The sequence below is a fragment of the Gossypium hirsutum genome, chromosome A01 (assembly GCF_007990345.1).
Source record: "Gossypium hirsutum isolate 1008001.06 chromosome A01, Gossypium_hirsutum_v2.1, whole genome shotgun sequence".
Lineage (NCBI taxonomy): Eukaryota > Viridiplantae > Streptophyta > Magnoliopsida > Malvales > Malvaceae > Gossypium > Gossypium hirsutum.
This window is the reverse complement of record NC_053424.1, coordinates 75,968,805-75,994,180: the sequence shown is the minus strand read 5'-3', so window position 1 is coordinate 75,994,180 and position 25,376 is coordinate 75,968,805.

Here is a 25,376-nt window from a genome sequence, read left to right as displayed (position 1 = left end):
TATGGTTGGGGGTTACTTGCATGGATAAAATTAAGGGGTGAGTTTGGAAAACTCAGTGTGTAAAATAACCCAACCATAGTCCAGATCAATTCAAACCACAGAAACAGATTAAGTTGGGCCTTAGCCCTAAATAGAATTCAAAATGAAGCCCATAGGCCCATAACAGAAACAGAACAGATATATCTTGTATGCAGAAAACCCAACCCATATCCATCCGTATACACCCCCGTGCCAACCTTACACCATGTGGGGAGACTACTCGACCCACCCATCTGGTACACGTCACAAAATTTGCAGCATGGCTGCCAGAATAGATATCGTGACAGAGTCACCAGATACAGATATTATGGCAAAGCCACCAGAAATAGATATTTGTGGTAGAGCCACCAGATTAGATATTTGTCGCAGAGCAACCAGAACGCTTCCTCCATCAATATAACCCATATCCCATGCAACAGATATACATGTCATGGCATACAGCAAACAGAATCAGAATATCATGCATTTCAGTCAAAATTAACCGTAGGGGTATAATGGTAATTTTGCACCTAGAGGTATAATGGTAATTTTCATGCTTAGGGGTATTTTAGTAAATTTAAATATTTTAGGGTTTACACTGATATTACAGCCATTAACACATCAACAGAAATACTTACCGAGCATTTTTACTGAATTAGGCCCGTTGGCCCATTAACCCGATTTTGGCCCATGAAGCCCAAATATACCGAAGTGCACAAAATTGCGCACTCTGCAATCATACCACTTGTGATTGCCAAAATTAACAACTAAACCATCTCACGAACGCTCGCACGCTCGCAAGTTCACAAAATACCGGCTTTTCGGCATTTCGGCTTTTGCCGATCTAGTCTATGAGTGGGTGTCGTTTACACACCTGATTTGCGACAACTGCTACCGCAATCTCCCATGATATCCTACAATCGTCACTAGACATATCAGATCCAAAATAAAATGGCAACCATCATAAACTTACTTACCATAATCGACCATCAATACCTATGGCCCTTGAAATCCTACCTTTGCCAAAACTAGAGACTAGATCTAGATCTAGTCATTCCACTTGTCCAAGCCTTCGATCAGCAGCCTCTGGATCACACTAACACCAAAACAAATCAATTGTTTCAACCCTTAGAGCCTTAAGCTCCAATCGACAGCCTCCCTATGTCTTTAAGGATTTCAGCTTTTCTAAAACCCGAAATAAAGAATAGATTTGAGTACCTACCTCAGGTTATTTCAACCAAAATGATTCCACTTCAGTTTCTACTCAGATCTGATGTAGATCCAACCCTTAAACACTAGCAGAAATTGAATCTTAGAGATCTAAAGATTCGGCTATACGTCCCTAAAAACTATGGTGTTTTTGGCTTCTGGAACTGTGAAGAGGAAGATGATTTGGTATGGTGGTTTTTTTGTAGTGGTATTGCCGACAGGGGTTGAGGTTTAGAGGATGTGAAAATCGACCAAAAGAGATGAAGAAAATAGAAGGATTTTGACTAGAATAAATCGACACAAGAAACAACTTTTGGGATTTCGGCTTTTATGGCAATCGACTATAGAGGTTTAGAAAAGAATGAGAATGAAAGAGGAGATGTGTAGAATGGTAGGAATGTTTTGGCCAGAGAAGAAAAGAAGGAGAAAAAGAAAATAGAAGAACCGAGGAGAAGAGAAGGAAGAATTCGCACTCAGGAGATCTAACTTTGCGTTTTTCGGCTTTTTGCGACACTGAGAAGAGAATAGAATGAAAGTAAGGCTCTATGTGGCTAACCCTAATTTGGCAAAGCAAAAAGAAAATAAAGCTTGCCCTAATGGCCATTTAGACCCACGACCCAACTTTCTTAAAGCCCTAGCCGAATTTCCACTTAAGCTCTATCATATGCCTGGCATATGCACACAAAAATAAAAGTAACAACATGTTTACCTTGTGACTTGAACTCTGGCTCCCCTTAATCATCCACACATCGCTCCCCAAACCCCTAGGTGGCACCACATGCCACTTTACCACAGATCTTTTTGTGTCCTATTTTACCACCTCAATTTTAAAAGCCCATATCGCCAGAACCCTTTCTCTCCAAAATTAAAATTCAGGAATTGCCTTGAATTAAATTTACTCTTGGGCCTTTTAAAGGCCCACCAACATACTCAGACCCACACCAGACAGTTGAAACACAGTATTTCTAAAATTCATTGAAAATTACAGAAATCTCAAAAATCCCAAAAATTGGGGCGTTACATGATGGCTAACATTCATTCTGAATTTATAAAAGATGCATTATCATGGTTGAATGAATGTCTATTGTGGCTGATTTGGTTATAGTGATTATGCTTATTTTGGTATTGGTTGGTATTTGTATAGAACTACATATGTAAAGGTGTGACAGGCAAAAATTGACCCTAGTCGGGAAGTGGTTTTGGGACCGCTAAACCGAGTCACCGAAATGTTCGAATGTGATATTTATGGTCTAGAATATGTAATTATGAATGTGTGAAAATTTCAAGCTTCGATTTAGTCGATTGCATGTGAGTTTTAGTAAATAGGACTTATGTGAGAAAATTTTGAAATGTGATAGGTCAAAGCATAAGGACCTATTAGTGCATGTTGAAAAAGGGGGGACTTGCATGTCAATTTCCCCCCTCTATTAGTAGTGGCCGGCCATGACAAGCATGGTAGGCCAAGTGTGATGGGCAAGAACATGTCATAAACATGTTGAGTTAGTGTGTCATGGGAAGTATGATAAAATAAGGAGCATGGGCATAAAATAATGAAAGGGAATATGATGAAAACAAAAAAAAAAGTGTGTGGTTGTTTCCCCCCATTGCCGTGAGTTAAAGAAAAGAAAAGAAAATTTTGTTCATCCTTTTTCATCTTCTTTTGGCCGAAAATTCTAAGGAAGGAGGAAGGAGTTCTTGCTTCATGTTTGGTTTGGAAAAGGATTAGGAGGAGGTTTGGCCATACTTGTATCTAGATCAAGGTATGTTTGAGGTTGTGCCATGAGATTCATGCATGTTTTTTTTTGTTGCTAGCTTGAGTTCTAATTAGCCCATGGTTCAAATATTTGCTATGTCATGGGGATGATATTCGGCCTAGGTGGATTTTGTATTAATGCCATTGCATGCTAAATAAGAAGCTTGTTAATGATGTATGTGATGGTGGATTGATGATTCTCTTTTTAGCATTTTTGAGTGAGCACATATGTGCATTGGTTGCTAGATGGAGAAGAATCGGCTAGCAAGTTGTGTGCTAAGGCCGAATATAATTTTTGTATATTAATGAGTAATGCATGTGTTAAATTGATGGAAAGGGAGAGGATGCTTTACTAGTGTATATATGTGTGTATTAGCCAAGTTTTGAACTTGAAACAAAATGGTGTTTAGTCAATACAAGTGACCATACTTGTAGAATGTATTAAGTGTTGCAATCGGCCCCAACATAGACATGCATATTCGGCCATAGGAAGGAGATTGGTGTTGCATGTATTCGGTCAGAGGCAAGCATATTGATGCTTTTGTCTTGGCTTAGAAAATTCGGCCAAGGGGGAAAATTAGCCAAAATGTTGAGTTTGATTCATGATTCCGTACATATGTGACTTTAATGTCTAATGTATAAATATGGGCTAAGTGCCTTGTGTTCCTCTTTTCGATGCTCAAATGATTAAATCAATTTATTTGTTTAATTAAGCTCAAGAGCAAAGGGGAACTAAATCCGATAAAGGGAAGGTAAAAGTGGTCGAATAGCTATCGGAATCGTTCGACAACATCCGAGGTAAGTTCTTGAGTAAAAGAGCTTAAATTATGACTTGATTAGATCATGTTTTAAGCAAATCAAAATCATGCTCCTTGTGTGTGGCTATTGAGCCGAAATTGCAAGAATGATAAGTGTCTTGTGTTTGAGTTTTGCTAACGAAAACGAAATACGAATGTGCCATGATTTATTGTTAAATGTGCATGGTTATTTGAATGATGTCCGGGCTAAGTCCCGAAGGCTTTGTGCTAAGTGACCATATCCGGACTAAGATCCGAAGGCATTTGTGCGAGTTACTAAATCCGGGTTAAGTCCCGAAGGCATTTGTGCGAGTTACTAAATCCGGGTTAAGTCCCGAAGGCATTTGTGCGAGTTACTATAACCGGGCTATGTCCCAAAGGCATTTGAACGAGTAGCTATATCCGGTTAAATTCCGAAGGTACGTGATTTGAGAATGAATGATCTTGCTGTAAAAATTTCAGTTAATACGCTTGAAACATCCCAACATTGAGGTATGTTTCGTATGTGCTTTGAATTAGTTGAGCCCTTACAAATAAGTATTCGCTCAGTTGATAAATGAGCTACCGGCCTTTGGATAAGTTGATCTTTGTATATGAATAAAAGGGTTGGTAATGTGAAGTAAGTATGATATTGAAAAATTGTGCATATGAAATTATCCGTTTAGCTACATGAATGCTATACTTTTGTTGTGCTGGAATCCCTTGCTCAAAACTTACTAAGCATAAATTGCTTACTCCGTCTCCTTGATTCTCTGTGTTATAGATTTTGGTTCTCCAGCTATCAGACTCGGGATTTTGAAGTCGAAGTCGCCCACACTATCAAAGCCCCCCTTTTTGGTACAATTTTGGTTGAACTTCGAAATGGCATGTATAGGACTACCCTTTTTGTTGGGGTCATGGACCCTTTGGACTTGTATAATTTTGGATAGCCATGCGAAAATGGCTTATATATGTTTGAGTATAATGTTATAATCATTTGGTATGGACATGGTTATTGAGAGGTGTGGATATGCTTAACAAGGATTGGCCATGGGAATGGTTAATCACTATCATAATTTGTGCTATTTATGCTAAAAGGGTTAGTTGAATCATGGAAACTATGAAATAGGTAAAGTCTAACTTAAAGGCAGATGCTGACAGCATCAGTGATGTAGATTTGGAAAATCACTAAAAATAGTAGGAAGGGAATTAAATAGTGAATAAATTATGTAAACGAACCTTGATGAATCTATTTTCATAGGAAAGTAACTAAATGATCATATGGACAATATGTTAAGAGATATTCAGGTTCTCGTAAGACAGGGCCAGAACGGTTTTTGGATTCCCTGTTTCGACTTTGGAAATTCATTATAAATTAACCAGAGATAATTAGGAGTCATTCCATATATGTATAGATTCCTCTTTGAGTCTAGTTTCTATAGAAACAAACGACATCAGTATTTAAGCCCTGTACAGGGAGATATCCAAGTCGTAATGCGCAAAGGTCAGTGTAGTCGATCCCTATAACATGGGAGACTTTGACTAATAAACTGTACTAATTGGCCCAACCAAAAATTCTACAAAAAAATATGTAGATGGGAATAAGAGTCTAGTTTCAGGGAAAATTTACGGAACTGGATTCTGAGTTTCTGAACTCAAGATATGATTTTTAAAACGACTAGTACGCAGATTGGCAGTGTCTGGGAAATTTGTTTATAAGTGGTTAAAGTCTGTTAACACCTCGTGTTCGACTCCGGTGACGGTCTCGGGTTCGGGGTGTTACATTTGATTGGTATCAGAGCTACGGTTTAGTCGATTCTAGGACTACCGTAATGCGTTGGGTCTAGCTATACATGCCATTTTATGTGATTATTTGATAGTGTGGTGATTTCTGACAATTGTAAATGTGTTTATTTATAGTAATGGATCCCGATCCCGACCGAGCGGTAGCTGATGATCTTGAGAGTGTAGCGCCTGCTCCCGCACAAAGGACACACCGGCGGACTCTCAACCTAATGCTAGTAACCCGAATGATGAAGCTAGACAAGCTTTCTATAGCGTGATGAATGATTGGTTCAACCAATACATTCGAACTAATACGGCTGTTCCACAACCTCCATTCCCGACAAATACAACCCCCGCACCTACACTACCTCCGGAAACTGACCAAATAAGGTCAAATAAGCCCCCAGTTGACAGAATCCGAAAATATGGGGCTACTGAATTTAAAGCTACGGATAGCGACGATGCCGAGCAAGCTGAATTTTGGTTGGACAACACTATCCGGGTACTCGATGAGCTATCTTGTACACCCGATGAATGTCTAAAGTGTACTATCTCCTTGCTACGCTATTCTGCCTACTATTGGTGGAGTACTCTGACTTCGGTTGTGCCCCGAGAGCAAGTAACTTGGGAGTTTTTCCAAACTGAGTTTCGGAAAAAGTGTATCAGTCAGAGATTTGTTGATAAAAAACGGAAGGAATTTCTTGAGCTTAAGCAAGGTTCTATGTCAGTTACTGATTACGAGCGAAAATTTGTTAGACTTAGTTGGTATGCTCGGGAATGTATTTCGTCCGAGGCTATCATGTGGAAACGCTTCGAGGATGGGCTGAATGAAGATATAAAATGTTCGTGGGCATTCTTGAAATACGAGAGTTCGTAGTACTTGTCGAGCGAGCTTGTAAAGCCGAAGAGCTTAGAAAAGAAAAACAAAAAGTTGATGTGGGAACTAGAGAGTTTCGTAAAAGATCTTCGGGAAAGTCTCTTCAACAGGCATCGAAGAAATTTCGAGATGATGTGGGCCGGTCTAGAGGCACTTCGGGCCTTTTTAGACGAGATCATGATCGACCCCCTGGGGGTACACGAGGCACTTCGGTCGCCAGTGTTGGGAATGAACGTCGAGATAGAACGGAATGTCGATATTGCGGTAAATGGCATTCGGGGAGTTGTAGATTCCCTGACCGCTCCTGTTACAAGTGCGGATCAGTTGACCACTTCATTAAAGATTGCCCGAGGTTGTCTGAACAAAATGTAAATCAGAGTGGGAAACCGGGTGCTACCACTGCTCGAGGTAGACCATCTAGAAATACGGGCAATGCTAGAGGTGGTCAGAGAGGATCTAGAGATGCTACGACCAGATCCGAGGCTCGTGCGCCTGCTAGAGCTTATGCTATACGTGCCCGCGAGGATGCTTCTTCGCCTGATGTTATTACCGGTACTTTTACTCTCTTTGATACTAATGTAATTGCTTTGATTGACCCAGGTTCTACTCATTCTTACATATGTGAAACCTTAGCATCCAGTAAGACTTTACTTATTGAGTCTACTGAGTTCGTAATTCGGGTGTCAAATCCCTTGGGTCGTTACGTGCTTGTCGACAAAGTGTGTAAGGAATGTCCCCTAGTAATTCGAGGTTCCTGTTTTCCGGCGGACTTGATGCTTTTGCCATTTGATGAATTTGATGTTATTCTTGGTTTGGATTGGCTGACCGCGCATGATGCAGTTGTGAACTGCAAAAGCAAGACTATTGATTTGAGGTGCGCAAATAACGAGATAATTCGAGTTGAGTCTACGGACTTAAAGGGGTTGCCAGCTGTAATATCCTCAATGTTGGCCCAGAAATATGTAAGAAAAGGGTGCGAAGCATACCTTGCGTATGTACTTGATGACAAAGAATTAGAAAAGAAACCCGAATCTGTGCTGGTGGTTTGTGAATACCCGGATGTTTTTCCTGAAGAATTACTGGGTTTACCACCTGTTCGGGAGATAGAGTTTGGTATTGAGCTTGTACCTGGGACCACGCCGATTTCGATAGCTCCGTATTGTATGGCACCAACCGAGTTAAAAGAGTTGAAAGCTCAGTTGCAAGAATTGACGGATAGAGGTTTCGCTCGACCAAGTTTCTCACCTTGGTGCACCAGTATTGTTCGTGAAAAAGAAGGACGGAACCATGAGGTTGTGCATTGACTATCGTCAGCTGAATAAAGTGACAATAAAGAACAAATATCCGTTACCGCGTATCGATGATTTGTTCGACCAACTGAAGGGAGCCTCAGTGTTCTCAAAATAGATTTGAGATCGGGCTATTATCAGTTGCGAATTCGAGATTCGGACATACCCAAAACTGCCTTCAGAACGAGATATGGTCACTACGAATTCTTAGTGATGCCGTTTGGGCTCACTAATGCCCCTGCGGTATTTATGGATTTGATGAATCGGATCTTCAGACCATATTTGGATCGGTTCGTAGTTGTGTTCATTGATGACATCTTGGTCTATTCAAGAGATGAGACCGAACATGCTGAGCACCTGAGACTAGTGTTGCAAATTTTGCGGGATAAGCAGTTATATGCTAAGTTCAGTAAGTGTGAGTTCTAGTTAAGAGAGGTTAGCTTCTTGGGTCATGTGGTATCCGCATCGGGTATTCGAGTTGACTCGAACAAAATTTCAGCCATACTTAACTGGAAACCTCTGAGAAATATTACTGAGGTTCGGAGCTTTTTGGGACTCGCCAGTTATTACCGACGATTTGTCAAAGGTTTCTCGATGATAGCCACACCAATGACGAAGCTACTTCAAAAGGATGTTAAGTTCGAATGGACGGAGAAATGTCAGAAAAGTTTCGATCAACTGAAAACTTATTTGACTGAAGCTCCAATTTTAGTGCAACCCGAATCAGGCAAAGAGTTTGTCATTTATAGTGATGCATCCCTACTTGGGTTGGGTTGCGTATTGATGCAAGAAGGTCGAGTGGTGGCCTATGCATCGAGACAATTAAAGCCACATGAGAAAAATTATCCGACCCATGATCTTGAACTAGCTGCCATCGTATTTGCTTTAAAAATATGGCGACATTACTTATTTGGTGAAAAGTGCCATGTATTTTTGGATCACAAAAGTCTCAAATATTTGATGACTCAAAGAGACTTAAATCTGCGACAAAGACGTTGGCTTGAGTTGTTGAAAGATTACGAGCTTGTCATTGATTACCACCCGGGAAAGGCTAATATGGTTACGGACGCCTTAAGCCGGAAATCATTGTTTGCTTTACGAGCGATGAATGTGCACTTGTCTGTTCTACCCGACAATGTGTTAGTAGCTGAATTAAAAGCCAAACCATTATTGATTCATCAAATTCGTGAAGCCCAGAAAGTTGATGATGAATTGGTTGCAAAACGGGCTGAGTGTGTTTCGAACAAGGAATCGGAGTTTCAAATTGATGATGATGATTGTTTGAGGTTCAGAAGTCGTTTGTGTGTTCAAAGGAATTCGGAACTCATCTCGATGATTCTGAACGAAGCCCATTGTAGCCGAATGTCAATTCACCCGGGGAGTACGAAAATGTACAACGATTTGAAATGTTGGTTTTGGTGGCATGGTAGGAAACGAGACATCTCTGACTTTGTTTCGAGATGTTTAATATGTCAACAAGTGAAAGCGGAACATCAAGTGCCTTCAGGATTACTTCAGCCGATCATGATACCTGAGTGGAAATGGGATCGAGTCACAATGGACTTTGTGTCCGGACTGCCATTGTCAGCAAGTAAGAAAGATGCGATTTGGGTTGTTGTCGATAGACTGACTAAGTCGGCTCACTTTATCCCCGTGCGTACGGATTTTTCATTGGATAAACTAGCTGAATTGTACGTTTCTCAGATTGTGAGATTACACGGGGTACCTATTTCTATCGTGTCGGATAGAGATCCGAGATTCACCTCACGATTTTGGAAGAAATTGCAAGAAGCTTTGAGTACCAAGCTGTATTTTAGCACTGCTTTTCACCCCCAAACCGATGGTCAATCCGAGCGGATAATTCAGATACTTGAGGATATGTTGAGATGTTGCATCCTCGAGTTCAGTAGTTCATGGGAACGGTATTTACCTTTGATTGAATTTGCTTACAACAATAGTTTTCAATCAAGTATTAAGATGGCACCTTACGAGGCTTTGTACGGTCGTAAATGCCGTACACCATTGTTTTGGACCGAGCTGGGTGAAAGTAAAATTTTCGAAGTTGATTTGATTAAAGATGCCGAACAGAAAGTAAAGGTAATCCGTGAAAGTCTGAAGGCAGCCACAGATCGTCAAAAATCGTATGCGGATTTGAAACGAAAAGACATTGAATATCAGGTGGGAGATAAAGTGTTTCTTAAAGTTTCGCCTTGGAAAAAGGTACTCAGATTTGGCCATAAGGGCAAGTTGAGCCCGAGATTCATTGGGCCGTACGAAATCTCCGAACGAGTTGGTTCGGTTGCGTATAGATTGATTTTGCCCCCTGAACTTGAAAAGATTCACGATGTCTTTCATGTTTCGATGCTTCGACGTTATAGATCCGATACGTCACATGTGATTAATCCCTCAGAAGTTGAAATTCAATCTGACTTGAGTTATGAAGAAGAACCGATTCGTATCCTAGCTCGTGAAGTGAAAGAGTTGCGAAACAAAAGGGTTCCGTTAGTTAAGGTGTTATGGCTCAAACACGGGATCGAGGAAGCTACTTGGGAAACCGAGAGCTCGATGAAAGAACGATACCCAAACCTATTTACCGGTAAGATTTTCAGGGACGAAAATTTCTTAAGTGGGGGAGAGTTGTGACAGCCCAAAATTGACCCTAGTCGGGAAGTGGTTTCGGGACCGCTAAACCGAGTCACCGAAATGTTTGAATGTGATATTTATGGTCTAGAATATGTAATTATGAATGTGTGAAAATTTCAAGCTTCGATTTAGTCGATTGCATGTGAGTTTTAGTAAATAGGACTTATGTGAGAAAATTTTGAAATGTGATAGGTCAAAGCATAAGGACCTATTAGTGCATGTTGAAAAAGGGGGGACTTGCATGTCAATTTCCCCCCTCTATTAGTAGTGGCCGGCCATGACAAGCATGGTAGACCAAGTGTGATGGGCAAGAACATGTCATAAACATGTTGAGTTAGTGTGTCATGGGAAGTATGATAAAATAAGGAGCATGGGCATAAAATAATGAAAGGGAATATGATGAAAACAAAAAAAAAGTGTGTGGTTGTTCCCCCCCATTGCCGTGAGTTAAAGAAAAGAAAAGAAAATTTTGTTCATCCTTTTTCATCTTCTTTTGGCCGAAAATTCTAAGGAAGGAGGAAGGAGTTCTTGCTTCATGTTTGGTTTGGAAGAGGATTAGGAGGAGGTTTGGCCATACTTGTATCTAGATCAAGGTATGTTTGAGGTTGTGCCATGAGATTCATGCATGTTTTTTTTAGTTGCTAGCTTGAGTTCTAATTAGCCCATGGTTCAAATCTTTGCTATGTCATGGGGATGATATTCGGCCTAGGTGGATTTTGTATTAATGCCATTGCATGCTAAATATGAAGCTTGTTAATGATGCATGTGATGGTGGATTGATGATTCTTGAATCTTCTTTTTAGCATTTTTGAGTGAGCACATATGTGCATTGGTTGCTAGATGGAGAAGAATCGGCTAGCAAGTTGTGTGCTAAGGCCGAATATAATTTTTGTATATTAATGAGTAATGCATGTGTTAAATTGATGGAAAGGGAGAGGATGCTTTACTAGTGTATATATGTGTGTATTAGCCAAGTTTTGAACTTGAAACAAAATGGTGTTTAGTCAATACAAGTGACCATACTTGTAGAATGTATTAAGTGTTGCAATCGGCCCCAACATAGACATGCATATTCGGCCATAGGAAGGAGATTTGTGTTGCATGTATTCGGTCAGAGGCAAGCATATTGATGCTTTTGTCTTGGCTTAGAAAATTCGGCCAAGGGGGAAAATTAGCCAAAATGTTGAGTTTGATTCATGATTCCGTACATATGTGACTTTAATGTCTAATGTATAAATACGGGCTAAGTGCCTTGTGTTCCTCTTTTCGATGCTCAAATGATTAAATCAATTTATTTGTTTAATTAAGCTCAAGAGCAAAGGGGAACTAAATCCGATAAAGGGAAGGAAAAAGTGGTCGAATAGCTATCGGAATCGTTCGACAACATCCGAGGTAAGTTCTTGAGTAAAAGAGCTTAAATTATGACTTGATTAGATCATGTTTTAAGCAAATCAAAATCATGCTCCTTGTGTGTGGCTATTGAGCCGAAATTGCAAGAATGATAAGTGTCTTGTGTTTGAGTTTTGCTAACGAAAACGAAATACGAATGTGCCATGATTTATTGTTAAATGTGCATGGTTATTTGAATGATGTCCGGGCTAAGTCCCGAAGGCTTTGTGCTAAGTGACCATATCCGGACTAAGATCCGAAGGCATTTGTGCGAGTTACTAAATCCGGGTTAAGTCCCGAAGGCATTTGTGCGAGTTACTAAATCCGGGTTAAGTCCCGAAGGCATTTGTGCGAGTTACTATAACCGGGCTATGTCCCGAAGGCATTTGAACGAGTAGCTATATCCGGTTAAATTCCGAAGGTACGTGATTTGGGAATGAATGATCTTGCTGTAAAAATTTTAGTTAATACGCTTGAAACATCCCAACATTGAGGTATGTTTCGTATGTGCTTTGAATTAGTTGAGCCCTTACAAATAAGTATTCGCTCAGTTGATAAAGGAGCTACCGGCCTTTGGCTAAGTTGATCTTTGTGTATGAATAAAAGGGTTGGTAATGTGAAGTAAGTATGATATTGAAAAATTGTGCATATGAAATTATCCGTTTAGCTACAAGAATGCTATACTTTTGTTGTGCTGGAATCCCTTGCTCAAAACTTACTAAGCATAAATTGCTTACTCCGTCTCCTTGATTCTCTGTGTTATAGATTTTGGTTCTCCAGCTATCGGACTTGGGATTTTGAAGTCGAAGTCGCCCACACTATCAAAGCCCCCCCTTTTTGGTACAATTTTGGTTGAACTTCGAAATGACATGTATAGGACTACCCTTTTTGTTGGGGGTCATGGACCCTTTGGACTTGTATAATTTTGGATAGCCATGCGAAAATGGCTTATATATGTTTGAGTATAATGTTATAATCATTTGGTATGGACATGGTTATTGAGAGGTGTGGATATGCTTAACAAGGATTGGTCATGGGAATGGTTAATCACTATCATAATTTGTGCTATTTATGCTAAAAGGGTTAGTTGAATCATGGAAACTATGAAATAGGTAAAGTCTAACTTAAAGGCAGATGCTGACAGCATCAGTGATGTAGATTTGGAAAATCACTAAAAATAGTAGGAAGGGAATTAAATAGTGAATAAATTATGTAAACGAACCTTGATGAATCTATTTTCATAGGAAAGTAATGAAACGATCATATGGACAGTATGTTAAGAGATATTCAGGTTCTCGTAAGACAGGGCCAGAACGATTTCTGGATTCCCTGTTTCGACTTTGGAAATTCATTATAAATTAACCAGAGATAATTAGGAGTCATTCCATATATGTATAGATTCCTCTTTGAGTCTAGTTTCTATAGAAACAAACGACATCAGTATTTAAGCCCTGTACAGGGAGATATCCAGGTCGTAATGCACAAAGGTCAGTGTAGTCGATCCCTGTAACATGGGAGACTTTGACTAATAAACTGTACTAATTGGCCCAACCAAAAATTCTAGAAAACATATGTAGATGGGCATATGAGTCTAGTTTCAGGGAAAATTTACGGAACTAGATTCCGAGTTTCTGAACTCAAGATATGATTTTTAAAGCGACTAGTACGCAGATTGGCAGTGTCTGGGAAATTTGTTTATAAGTGGTTAAAGTCTGTTAACACCTCGTGTTCGACTCCGGTGACGGTCTCGGGTTCGGGGTGTTACAAAAGGTGGCAAAGGGGCTTTGTAAATAGAATTATATTGTCGACCCGGGTAGGCACACGGACGTGTGTCTAGGCCGAGTGTGACGCACGGTCTACCTTATGGGCGCGTGGTCCTGCCATATGTCCCTTGTACGTAAAAAATTTAAGTTAGTATGCATGATAATAAACACACTGGCAGAGACACAACCATGTGTCTCAGCCGTTTGAAGGGCACGGCCTAGCACACGGGCGTGTGCCTTGGTCGTGTGACATTTTGGGGTTGCTGACGTCAGAAACAGAATGTCCATGTTTTTGTACACGGGCTAGTACACGGGCGTGTCGTGGCCGTGTGAAGGACACGGGCCAGGCACATGGGTGTGTGCCAGGTCGTGTGAAAACCCTTGTAGGTGTGCCACTTTCACACGGACGTGTGCCTCTTTCACACGGGCGTGTGCCCCTATGTCAAGTGACATTTTTTTATAGTTGGAAAAAGTACCCGAGTTGGTTCCGAGTGATTTACGATGTGTGTTTTGGTCCTTGAAGGCCCATATTATGGATATGTTGATAAGTTTGAGAGAGTTTTAAAATTTTCCAAGTTTTAGAGACTCAAAAATGGTTGTAAGCACGAGTTTAAGTGAGGCAACGCCTTGTATCCCATCACAGTGTAGGATATGGGTATGGGGTGTTACAGAATTATGATGGATTTCGTAACTGGATTACCTCTGACTTAGAAGAAGAAAGATGCTGTTTGGATAGTTTTTGATAGATTGACAAAATTGGCTCATTTTATTCCGGTATGCACTGACATTTCACTTGATAAGCTAGCTAAATTGTACATTGCTGAAATTGTTAGATTGCGCGGAGTACCTATTTTTATTATTTCGGATAGAGATCCAAGGGTTACTTCATGATTTTGGAAGAAGTTGCAAGAGGCTTTAGGCACAAAGTTGAATTTTAGTACCGTATTTCATCTGCAGACCGATGGTCAATCTGAAAGGACGATTTAGGTACTCGAAGATATGCTTTGCTATTATGTTTTAGAGTTTGAAGGTAGTTGAGAAAAATATCTTCCTCTAGTCAAATTTGCTTATAATAATAGTTTTCAATCGAGCATAAAAATGACACCGTATGAGGCATTGTATGGTTGCAAGTGTCGAACTCCGTTGTACTAGACCGAGCTCAGTGAGAGACAGATTCACGGGGTTGATTTGGTTAGAGAAACCGAAGAAAAAGTGAAAGTAATTCGTGATTGTTTGAAAGCAGCATTGGATAGATAGAAATCATACGTGGATTTGAAACAAAAGGAAATTAAATTTCAAGTCGGTGATAAGGTACTTCTAAAAGTATCTCTGTGGAAGAAAATTCTTAGATTTGATCGAAAAGGCAAGTTGAGTCCATGATTCATTGGGTCGTATGAGATTATTGAAAGAATAGGGCCAGTGGCAGATCGACTAGCTTTACTATCAAAATTAGAGAGAATCCACAATGTGTTTCATGTGTCTATGTTGCGCCGTTATTGATCAGATCCATCTCATGTTATTTCACTCCGACCCAACATGACTTATGGTGAATAATCGATCAAGATCTTAGCCTGGGAAGTTAAACAGTTGAAAAATAAAAATATAGCCTGTAATAGCCTGATTTTGGGCCCAATCGAAATAGTAAGTTTTGGGACCACTAATCTAAGGTCGGAGAAACTATTTTTAATATTATTTTATGTGTTGTGGCATGATTATATGAGAGTATGAAAATTTTGGTGAATTAATTTTAGCGATTGCATGCTTAATTGGAAAAAATGACTAAATCGCATAAAGTGCAAAAGTCCTATTTTGATAGCTAAGGGTATCAAATAGCTAGAGAACCAAAATTGGGGGTCTTTAAAGGGAAAATAGACCCTTAAAATAGAGGTGGCCGACCATAGGGACAAAAAGGGATGAGAAAGTCAAAGTTAGGTGGCCTAATTTGATTAAAATAAAACCTAAGAAAAAGGCTATCATCTTTTTTTGTTTTGCACCTTCTTCTCCACCGATTTTTCCTCCAAGAAAATTTCCATGAAAGCTTGAAAAATTTTAGCAACTTAAAGTCATTGCAAGTAAGTGATTTTGAGGGCTTTTCTTGAATATTTTTGTACTTTTAGAACCTTTGTAGCATGAGCTTTCAAATGAGGGGACTATTTTGCAAAATGGTGGAAAGTCTAGGGTTTTACCATGAGAGTGTTCATGTTGTTTTCTAAAATTTTATGGAAGAAAATGAATCATGGTTGTGAAATAAACAATTTTTGTGAAGTAGTTTTTATGGAAACCATAACTAAGGACTATTTTGCATAAGTTGTAAAATAGTTGGTAAATGTGTGAAATAATGAGAATTGTGGGCTGCTCCTAGTATGAAAAGTATTCGGCTAGGCTTGATTAATGAGAAAATATGATAAAAATCGATTTTCGGACCTAGGGGTAAAATGGTCATTTTGTGAAAGTCTAGGGGCAAAATGGTCATTTTGCCCAATTGTGAATTTTTGTGTGTCTAGATTAATATGTTGACGAAATGAATGAATTTCTATCATTTTAGATCAAGAATTACAAAATTTAGGCCTAGATCGGGGAAAAACAAAGCTAGTGGACTTAGCCGACTAGTCGCCTACATTTTGTAATTCGAGGTAAGTTGTATGTAAATGATACAACTACATTGTTATCATATGTGTTTGAATTGATATAGCATAAATTGTTGGTTTGTGGAAATGATTATTTATGAGATGTGAGCTCAATATATGCTATGTGAATTGTATTGGATAGTGATAAGTAAGGTGTGCTTATGCCTACTTTTGTATTATGAGCATGATGATGAATGGTAAAGTTGTTATATTTATTGCATGCAACTTACTAAGCTTTATGCTTACTCCCTCTCCTTTCCATTTTCTTATAGTGCCGTGTAATTAGCTCGAGGATCATCGGTTTTATTATTTTGAATATGGCATGTATAGAGCTTAGACTTTTGAGTTTTGTGTCAATGTTAATTTGGCCAAATGTGTTGGCTTGGGATGAATCCCTTCATTTTGTATAAAGCCTTGGATAATGGCTAATGTTCATTTTTGGTATATGCAATTGATGATATTTTCATGGATGAGTAAATTGCATGAATGAGATAATGCCTTGTGTGGCTCATTAGACCTTGTATTGTTGTGTGGATTTGTCATGTTAGATGTTATGTAGGTTAGTGCAAGTAAGGGTGGCAAAAAGGCTTGGTAAATAGCCCTATTTTGTCCACATGGGTAGACACACGGGTGTGCTATCCGGCCAGCCCCATGGGTGTGTTATCCGGCCGTGTGTCCCCTGCACGTTAATTTTACAAGTCAGTATGCATGGTAGTAAACACACGGACAGAGACACGACCGTGTATCTCAGCCGTGTAGTGGACACGGCCTCTGGCCACGGGCGTGTGCCTTGGTTTTTAGACACGGGCTAGGACACGGGCGTGTCTCAGGTCGTGTGAAAACCCCTGTAGGTTTGATTTTAGAATTTAATTCACATGGGCATGAGACACGGGCGTGTCCTAGATGCTTAGGTTGTGTGTGTCACACAGGCCATTAGCACGACCATGTTATAATGACCACACGGGTGTGTTTCCCTTTCACACGGGCGCGTACCCTGTTTCAAGAGTTATTATTTTTTTCTAAAGTTAGTTAAAGGACCCGGGCTGGTCTCGAATGGTTTCCAATGGATGTTTGGGGCCTCATAGGCCCATATTAAGGAGTTTAGACAAAGTTTGAATTTTTTTTAATTTGACCAAGTCTTAATGACATCGAAATGATTGTATGCATGTGATTAAGTGCAGTAACGCCTCGTATCCCGTCCCGGCATAGAGCTTGGATGTGGGGTGTTACATAGCCCTAGTGAAAGTTTTGTGGCAAAGGGTCAAAGAAGCTACGTGAGAAACTGAGGAAGCTATGAGAAAACAGAACCCAAACCTCTTTTTCGGTAAGATTTTCAGGGACGAAAATCCCTAAAGGGGAAGAGCTGTAACAGCCCCTTTTAAGGTCAAATCAGAACAATGATTTTGGGATCACAAATCTGAAGTAGAAATATTTATTTTTATTATTTCTTCAACATTTACAGTATGATTGAATGATTGTGTGAAAATTTCGTTAAGAAATTTTATTGATAAAGTGTCCAATTTGACAAGTAAGACAAAATTGTAATATGTGCAAAATATGTGTTCTAGAAGCTAGAGGTGTCTAATTGCTATGAAATTTTAAATTGGAGGTTCTTAAAAGGTAATTAGACCATTATAATCTAAGTTGCACAAAAATGGACATGGCTAGGTGAAATTTCAAAGTTTGGCATTAAGGGCATTTTAGTCATTTGGCTAATAAAGGCAAAATGAAACAAATAAAAGGTGTCATCTTCTTAATTTCATCCTCCTTGTGCCAAAAATTGAAGACTCTCCATAGCTAGGGTTTTGGCCAAGCTTCCAAGCTCGATTGTAAGTCCGTCTTTGTCCCGTTTTTAATGATTTTTATGTTTTTAAAGTTGTCTCAAACTAATCTAGCTATTTCAAGGACTAATTTGAAAGAAAATCAAAGTCTGAAATTTTATCCATGTTGAATATTTGTGTATTTTGATGTTTAATGGTATAAAATGTATGTTTGGTGTTAGATAAATAATATTTGCCCAGTGATTTTTGATAAACATGTCAAATAGGGACCTATTTGTAAAAGTTGTAAAATGTGTGAAAAAATGTGAATAAATGAAAAATGTGTGCTATTACGAGCATGAAAAATATTTGGTTAGGCTTGGGTAATAAAGAATTGGATGAAAATCATTTTACGAGCCTAGGGACTAAAATGTAAAAAGTTGAAAAGTTAGGGGCAAAAATGTAATTTTTCCATAAGTTGTTTTTTGGATTATTGAATAATGTGATGATTGAATAAGTTAAATGTGGTATTATAGATCAAGAAAGACGAGGTTTTGACCTAGACTGGGGAAAGAACAAGGTTGTGGACTAAATCGAACTATTAGCCATTTTGTACCGATGTAAGTTCATATGTTAAAAATAAGCTTTAGAATAATTGTGTTTAAATGCTTTAATATTGCATGAATTGTATATTTGATTATGTGAATGAGTATAATTCTACGAACGAGTTCGACAACGATTCAGCAAGTGAGAAATCCCATTGAACCTTAGGAATAGGGTAGGATACAAGTGACATGTCACTAGGGTTAGTATGTGTTACGTGATTATGTGATCCAGGTGCTGGTCTTGTACGTCCTACCAGTGGCTGAGTATACCAGCATATGTTGCGGATACTTGACAGCTTGTGTGAGCAGCACCGTGTAGCTATCTTGACTGGCAGCTTGTGTGAGCAGGCCCGTTGATAGCTCGAGAGCGAGCAACTATGTGATATGAGACTTAGGTAGCTTTGGCTACTTATGTGGCACTTAGTGTGCAAATTTTCCGAGTATCTAAATTTTTATTCCGAGTGGTTCATGGGTATGTCAAAGATGAGATTACGTATAAATTCATTTCGAGATGGTACATGTATGTACATGAAGCTCATATCTATTAAATGCTTGAAATGATGAATATGAGGTAAGTATTGTGATGGAATAAGTTATGATCATGAGACTATGGAAAAGTTACATTTAATCATGTTATATTATTTGAATGTTATATGTATGGTAAGGTTAGCTTATTTCTTGCATACGAGCTTATTAAGCTATATAGCTTACTCCGTTTATTTTCCATGTTTTATAGTGTCGCCAAGCTAACTCGGATCGAAGATCGTCGGAGATTCGAATCACACTATCAAATTTTCATTTTGGGTATTGATGATCTTAGTATTTTGAAAGTATGGCATGTATAGGAACTTGGTCATTTTGTTATATGTGTCATTATGATTTTAGCCAATTATTGGCTTTTATTTTGTTAAAGGCTTGATTTGATATTTGGCCATGTAAATTAGCTTATTTTGGTTAACAAGGTTGTAAGCCTAAGTATATTCATATATGTGCCAATGTCTTTGGTGATATGGTCATGGTATGCTTCGTGATTGATGGAATGTGATTCATAGCATGAATGTGAAATGTTGGGAATGTGATCTATTGATGAGATGATAAATTTGTGCACAATTAGGTGCCTTGAAAGTAGTTAAATGATGCTTAATGAATGTGAAATTTGCATGACTAATTTAGGGCACAATAAATGTTGTGAGCATGATAGATGTTGCTATTGTATTGGCATGTGTTGGTCATATTTGTGGCTGTTTTGATTGCCTAACTATATTATGTTTTGTGCCGTTGAGTTGGTGTAGGTGAATGTGTGAATAAGGGTGGCAAATGGCTTGGTAAAAAGCCTTTATTTTGTCCACATGGGTAGACACACGGGCATGCGTCTAGGTTGTGTGTGACACACAGTTTGCCCCACGGACATGTATTCCGGCCGTGTGCGTAACACCCCTAACCTGTATCCGTCGCCAGACTAGGGTTAAAGGCATTACTGGATGAAACATAGTATTTTACGAACAATTCAATAACATCATCCACAAACATAATTAAACATCATTATAGAGTCCCTTATATAGGTCATCGAGACCTTAAACAAGCATTAGAAAGGGGCCGAGACTAAACTGAGCTCATAGAAAATTTTTTGAAACTTAAACAATTTTTCAAAGTTTCACAGGTCACACGCCCGTGTGAATAGGCCGTGTCAAAACAGGGCATACATACTGACTTGTCCATACGGCCACATGACACGCCCGTGTGCCAGGCCGTGTGAAAATTAGGGAGGCTATTGACTTGGGTCACACGGCAAGTCACACGCTCGTGTGTCTAGCCCGTGGTTGAAACTAATTTGGCCACACGGCCTAGCACACGCCCGCGTGTGTGACCGTGTGGTCTGCCCAGGTTCATTTTGAAATGTCCCTCGAGCAACACGGCTGAGACACACGCCTGTGTCTCTGCCCGCGTGGGCAAAAATAGGCCATTTACAAGGCCAATTTGCCACCCATTAAGGGTCCTCCCTACAATTATCAAAACCACAACATTTTCTTTCAAATTCTCAACCATTTCTCAACCAAAACATATACCATTCATGCCATAACATTATCAACCAATTGCATACTTAATAAGCATACTAAAATATGCCAAATCATAAGACAAAATCATATCTAATCATTTGTTTCATAACCTCTTTTAAATTCATTCATTCTCAGATCAAAATCTTACCAAATCCTCAAATGAGCACACACCAAAACATACCAAAGTGATCAATTCACTTGGCCATTAATGAACACATCACATAAGCATAATTTGCATAACATATCATATACCAAAATCAAACCATAAGATCAACCAAAACCAAGCCATATCACATGGCTAAATATTTACATATCACATAACATAATCTAATTACTTCTAGCCTATACATGCCATACTAGAATATATACACTTTCAAAAGATACCAAAGTAAGGTTCGATAGTGTGGTGACAATCCTCAATGATCCCCGAGCTCCCGGTAGCTATGATATCTATAAAACAATACAAGCACACACAAAGTAAGCTTTCAAAAGCTTAGTATGTCATATACAAGTTAACTTATCAACTTAAGCATATACACATCTTAAAATACATATATTTCATGGCCAAGATACTAACATATACCTCATAATTATACCATATGTTCATGAAGGTACATATACTTACCTTTCATCATCAAATATGATACTCAACTCAAACGCACCTGAATTGGATACATGTTCACATAACAATTCATTTTCCCGGAATGCCCATTGAACCATTCTGAATCGTAAGGATACGCGGATAGCTCAGAAAGCTAATACAATGCCAACATACCAGTCGTGGTCTTACATGTAATCAAATATCGATGCCACTGTCCAAGATAGGGTCTTACATGAAATCAAATACGATGCCAACGTCCCAAACATGGTCTTATAAATAAATCATAAGTCGATGACAATGTCCCAGACATGGTTTTACAAGATAACACATATCGGATCCTATGCCATGACATATGTATCCTATCTATTCCTAAGGTTCGTACGGGGCTTTTCAAACGTCGGAACTTTATCGATACTTTCTCGGATATCTCATTCTCAAGACATATATTCATTCAACATTGATCAAAATCATATAATCAATAATAATTCAATTCAAAATACATTTATTTGTATATTGACTTACCTCGTACGGACTCGAATAAACAGAATCGGCTATTCAACGACTTTCGACTTTCCCCGGTCTAATTCCGTTTTCTTTGGTTCTTGATCTATATAAATTCAAATTTAACTCTTTTATTAACCAAATCATTCAAATCAATCCAAAAACACATATTTAGGCCATTTGAAAAATTAGCCCTCACATTTTCACATTTTTACAATTTAGTCCCTAATTCATAAAATCACAAAATACACCAAATTTCTTTAAACATATGCTTGGCTGAATATTCCTATAGCTCATACAAGCCCACATATTTCATTTATTTCACATTTTAGTCCCTCAAAAATTCATTTTCACAATTTAGTCCATTTTACTCAAATTCATCAAAAATTTAAAGACAAAATATACTAACCCAAAACATATCTTTCATTTTCCATCAACTAACTTCACAAAGCTTACAAAATCAACAATGACATAACTCAAAATCATCATCAAAATCAGAAATTAGGGCATGGGCTTGATAGATTACTTAGCAACGATTACAAAAACGTAGAAATCATCAAAAACCAATCAAATTTCATACCTTAATCACCAAAATAAGTAGCCGAACCCTAGCTTGTATTTTCTTTTCTTTTCCTTTGTATTTCCTGTTATGGATGAACACAAATGGTCCATTTTCATGCCTTTGTTTTATTATGAATCATTTAATTCTTCAGTTACAAATTTGCCTGTATAAATTAACATATAAAATCACATATATTAAGGCCATTAATGTCCATTAACCTTGTTAATGGTCCAATTGCAACATAAGGACCTTTCATTTACAAAGACATATCAAATAAGCACTTTAACCAATAGCAGGCAACATTGTTTAAAAGCATATATTCATTCAACATTGTTTAAAAGCATATAATCAATAATAATTCAATTCAAAATACATTTATTTTTATATCGACTTACCTCCTACGGACTCGAATAAACAGAATCAGCTACTCGACGACTTTCGACTTTCCCCGATCTAATTTCGTTTTCTTTGGTTCTTGATCTATATAAATTTAAATTTAACTCTTTTATTCACCAAATCATTCAAATCAATCCAAAAACAAATATTTAGGCCATTTTACGAATTAGCCCTCACATTTTCACATCTTGACAATTTAGTCTCAAATTCATAAAATCACAGAATACACCAAATTTCTTTAAACATATGCTTGGCCTAATATTCCTATAGCTCATACAAGCCCACATATTTCATTTATTTCACATTTTTAGTCCCTCAAAAACTCATTTTCACAATTTAGTCCATTTTACTCAAATTCATCAAAAATTCAAAGACAAAATATACTAACCCAAAACATATATTTCATTTTCCATCAACTTCACAAAGCTTACAAAATCAACAATGGCATAACTCAAAATCATCATCAAAATAAAAAAATTAGGGCATGTGCTTGATAGATTACTAAGCAACGAATACAAAAAACGTAGAAATTATCAAAAACTAATCAAATTTCATACCTTAATCACCAAAATAAGTAGCCGAACCTTAGTTTGTATTTTCTTTTCTTTTCCTTTGTATTTTTGGTTATGGATGAACACAAATGATCCATTTTCATGCCTTTGTTTTATTATAAATCATTTAATTCTTCATTTACAAATTTGCCCTTTATAAAGTAACATATAAAATCACATATATTAAGGCCATTAATGTCTATTAAACTTGTTAATGGTCCAATTGCAACATAAGGACCTTTCATTTACAAAGACATATCAAATAAGCACTTTAACCAATAGCAGGCAACTTTTATAGTTTACGCGATTAGGTCCTTTTATCAAATTGAGCACACAAACGATTAAATTTTCATACGAAATTTTCACACATACTAATTCACATATAATAAGCACAGAAAATAATATTAATATATTTTTTGACTCGAATTTGTGGTTCCAAAACTACTATTCTGACTAGGGTCTCTCTTACACTTCTCTCTCCTTAGGGATTTTCATCCCTGAAAATCTTACCGTTGAACAGATTCGGATATTGTTGTCTCATAGCATCTCCAGGCTCCTAGGTAGCCTCTCTGACATGATGTTGATACCACATCACTTTTACTAACGAAATTTTCTTATTTCTCAATTCTTTAATCTCGCGAGCTAAGATATGGATCTGTTCTTCTTCATAGGTCATATCAGACTGAATCTCAATCTCAGACAGAGGAATAACATGTGAATGATTAGATCTATAACGTCAAAGCATTGATACGTGAAATACATTATATATCTTTTCTAGCTTAGTGGGCAATAACAAGCGATAGGCAACTGGTCCGATATGCTCGGTAATCCCATACGACCCGATAAACCTTAGACTCAATTTGCCTTTTCTACGGAACCAAAGTACTTTCTCCCACGGGGGTACTTTCAAAAATACTTTGTCGCCAATTTCAAATTCAATATCTTTTCATTTCAAATCTGCGTAAGATTTTTGACGATCAAAAGCTGCTTTCAAAGTATCTAGGATCACTCTTACTTTCTGTTCAGTCTCTTTTATCAAATCAACCCCGTGTATCTTATTTTCATTGAGCTCAGTCCAATACAAAGGTGTACGACATTTGCGGCCATATAAGGCTTCGTATGGTGCCATTTTGATGCTTGATTGAAAACTATTATTATAAGCAAATTCAATCAAAGGAAAATACTGTTCCCACGTACCTTCAAACTCAAGAATGCAACATCTCAACATATCCTCGAGAATCTAAATAATTCACTCAGATTGACCATACGTTTGCGGGTGGAAAGCAGTACTGAAATGCAATTTTGTACCCACAGCACCTTGCAATTTCTCCCAGAATTGTGATGTGAATCTCGGATCTCTATCTGACACAATAGATAATGGCACACCATGCAATCTCACAATATCAGAAATGTATAACTCAGCTAACTTATCAAGCAAGTAATCAGATTATACCGGAATAAAATGGGCTGATTTTGTCAATCTATCAACCACTACCCAGATTGCACCTTTCTTTCTCGGAGATAGGGGCAAACCTGAAACAAAATCCATTGTTATTTTATCCCATTTCCACTCAGGAATCATAATGAGTTGTAACAAACCAGATGACACTTGATGTTTAACTTTAACTTGCTGACAGATTAAGCATTTCGGAACAAATTCAGAGATATCCCGTTTTATGCCATGCCACCAATAGAGCTGCTTCAAGTCCTTAAACATTTTCGTACTACTCGGATGAATAGATAAACGACTATTTTGAGCTTCATTCAAAATCATCTGAATTAACTTTGGATTTCTTGGAACACAAATTCGATCTCAAAATCAAAGACAATCATCTTTATCAACTCTAAATTTTGAATCAAAATCTAAATAACACTGAGCTCATTTTGTTAAAATCTCATTATCAATCTTCTGAGCTTCGATAATCCGTTAAATAAATAATGGTCTTGTTTTTAATTCAGCTAAAACCAAACCATCATCGGATGAAACCAAATGAGTATTCATCGCATGCAATGCGAACAATGATTTTCGACTTAAAGCATTAGCAACAACATTTGCCTTTCCCGGATGATAATCAATAACAAGCTCATAGTCTTTTAGCAATTCTAACCATCTTCTCTGTCGCAGATTCAGATTTTCTAAGTCATCAGATATTTCAAACTCTTATGATCAGAATATATGTGACATTTCTCACCGAATAGATAGTGGCACCAAAT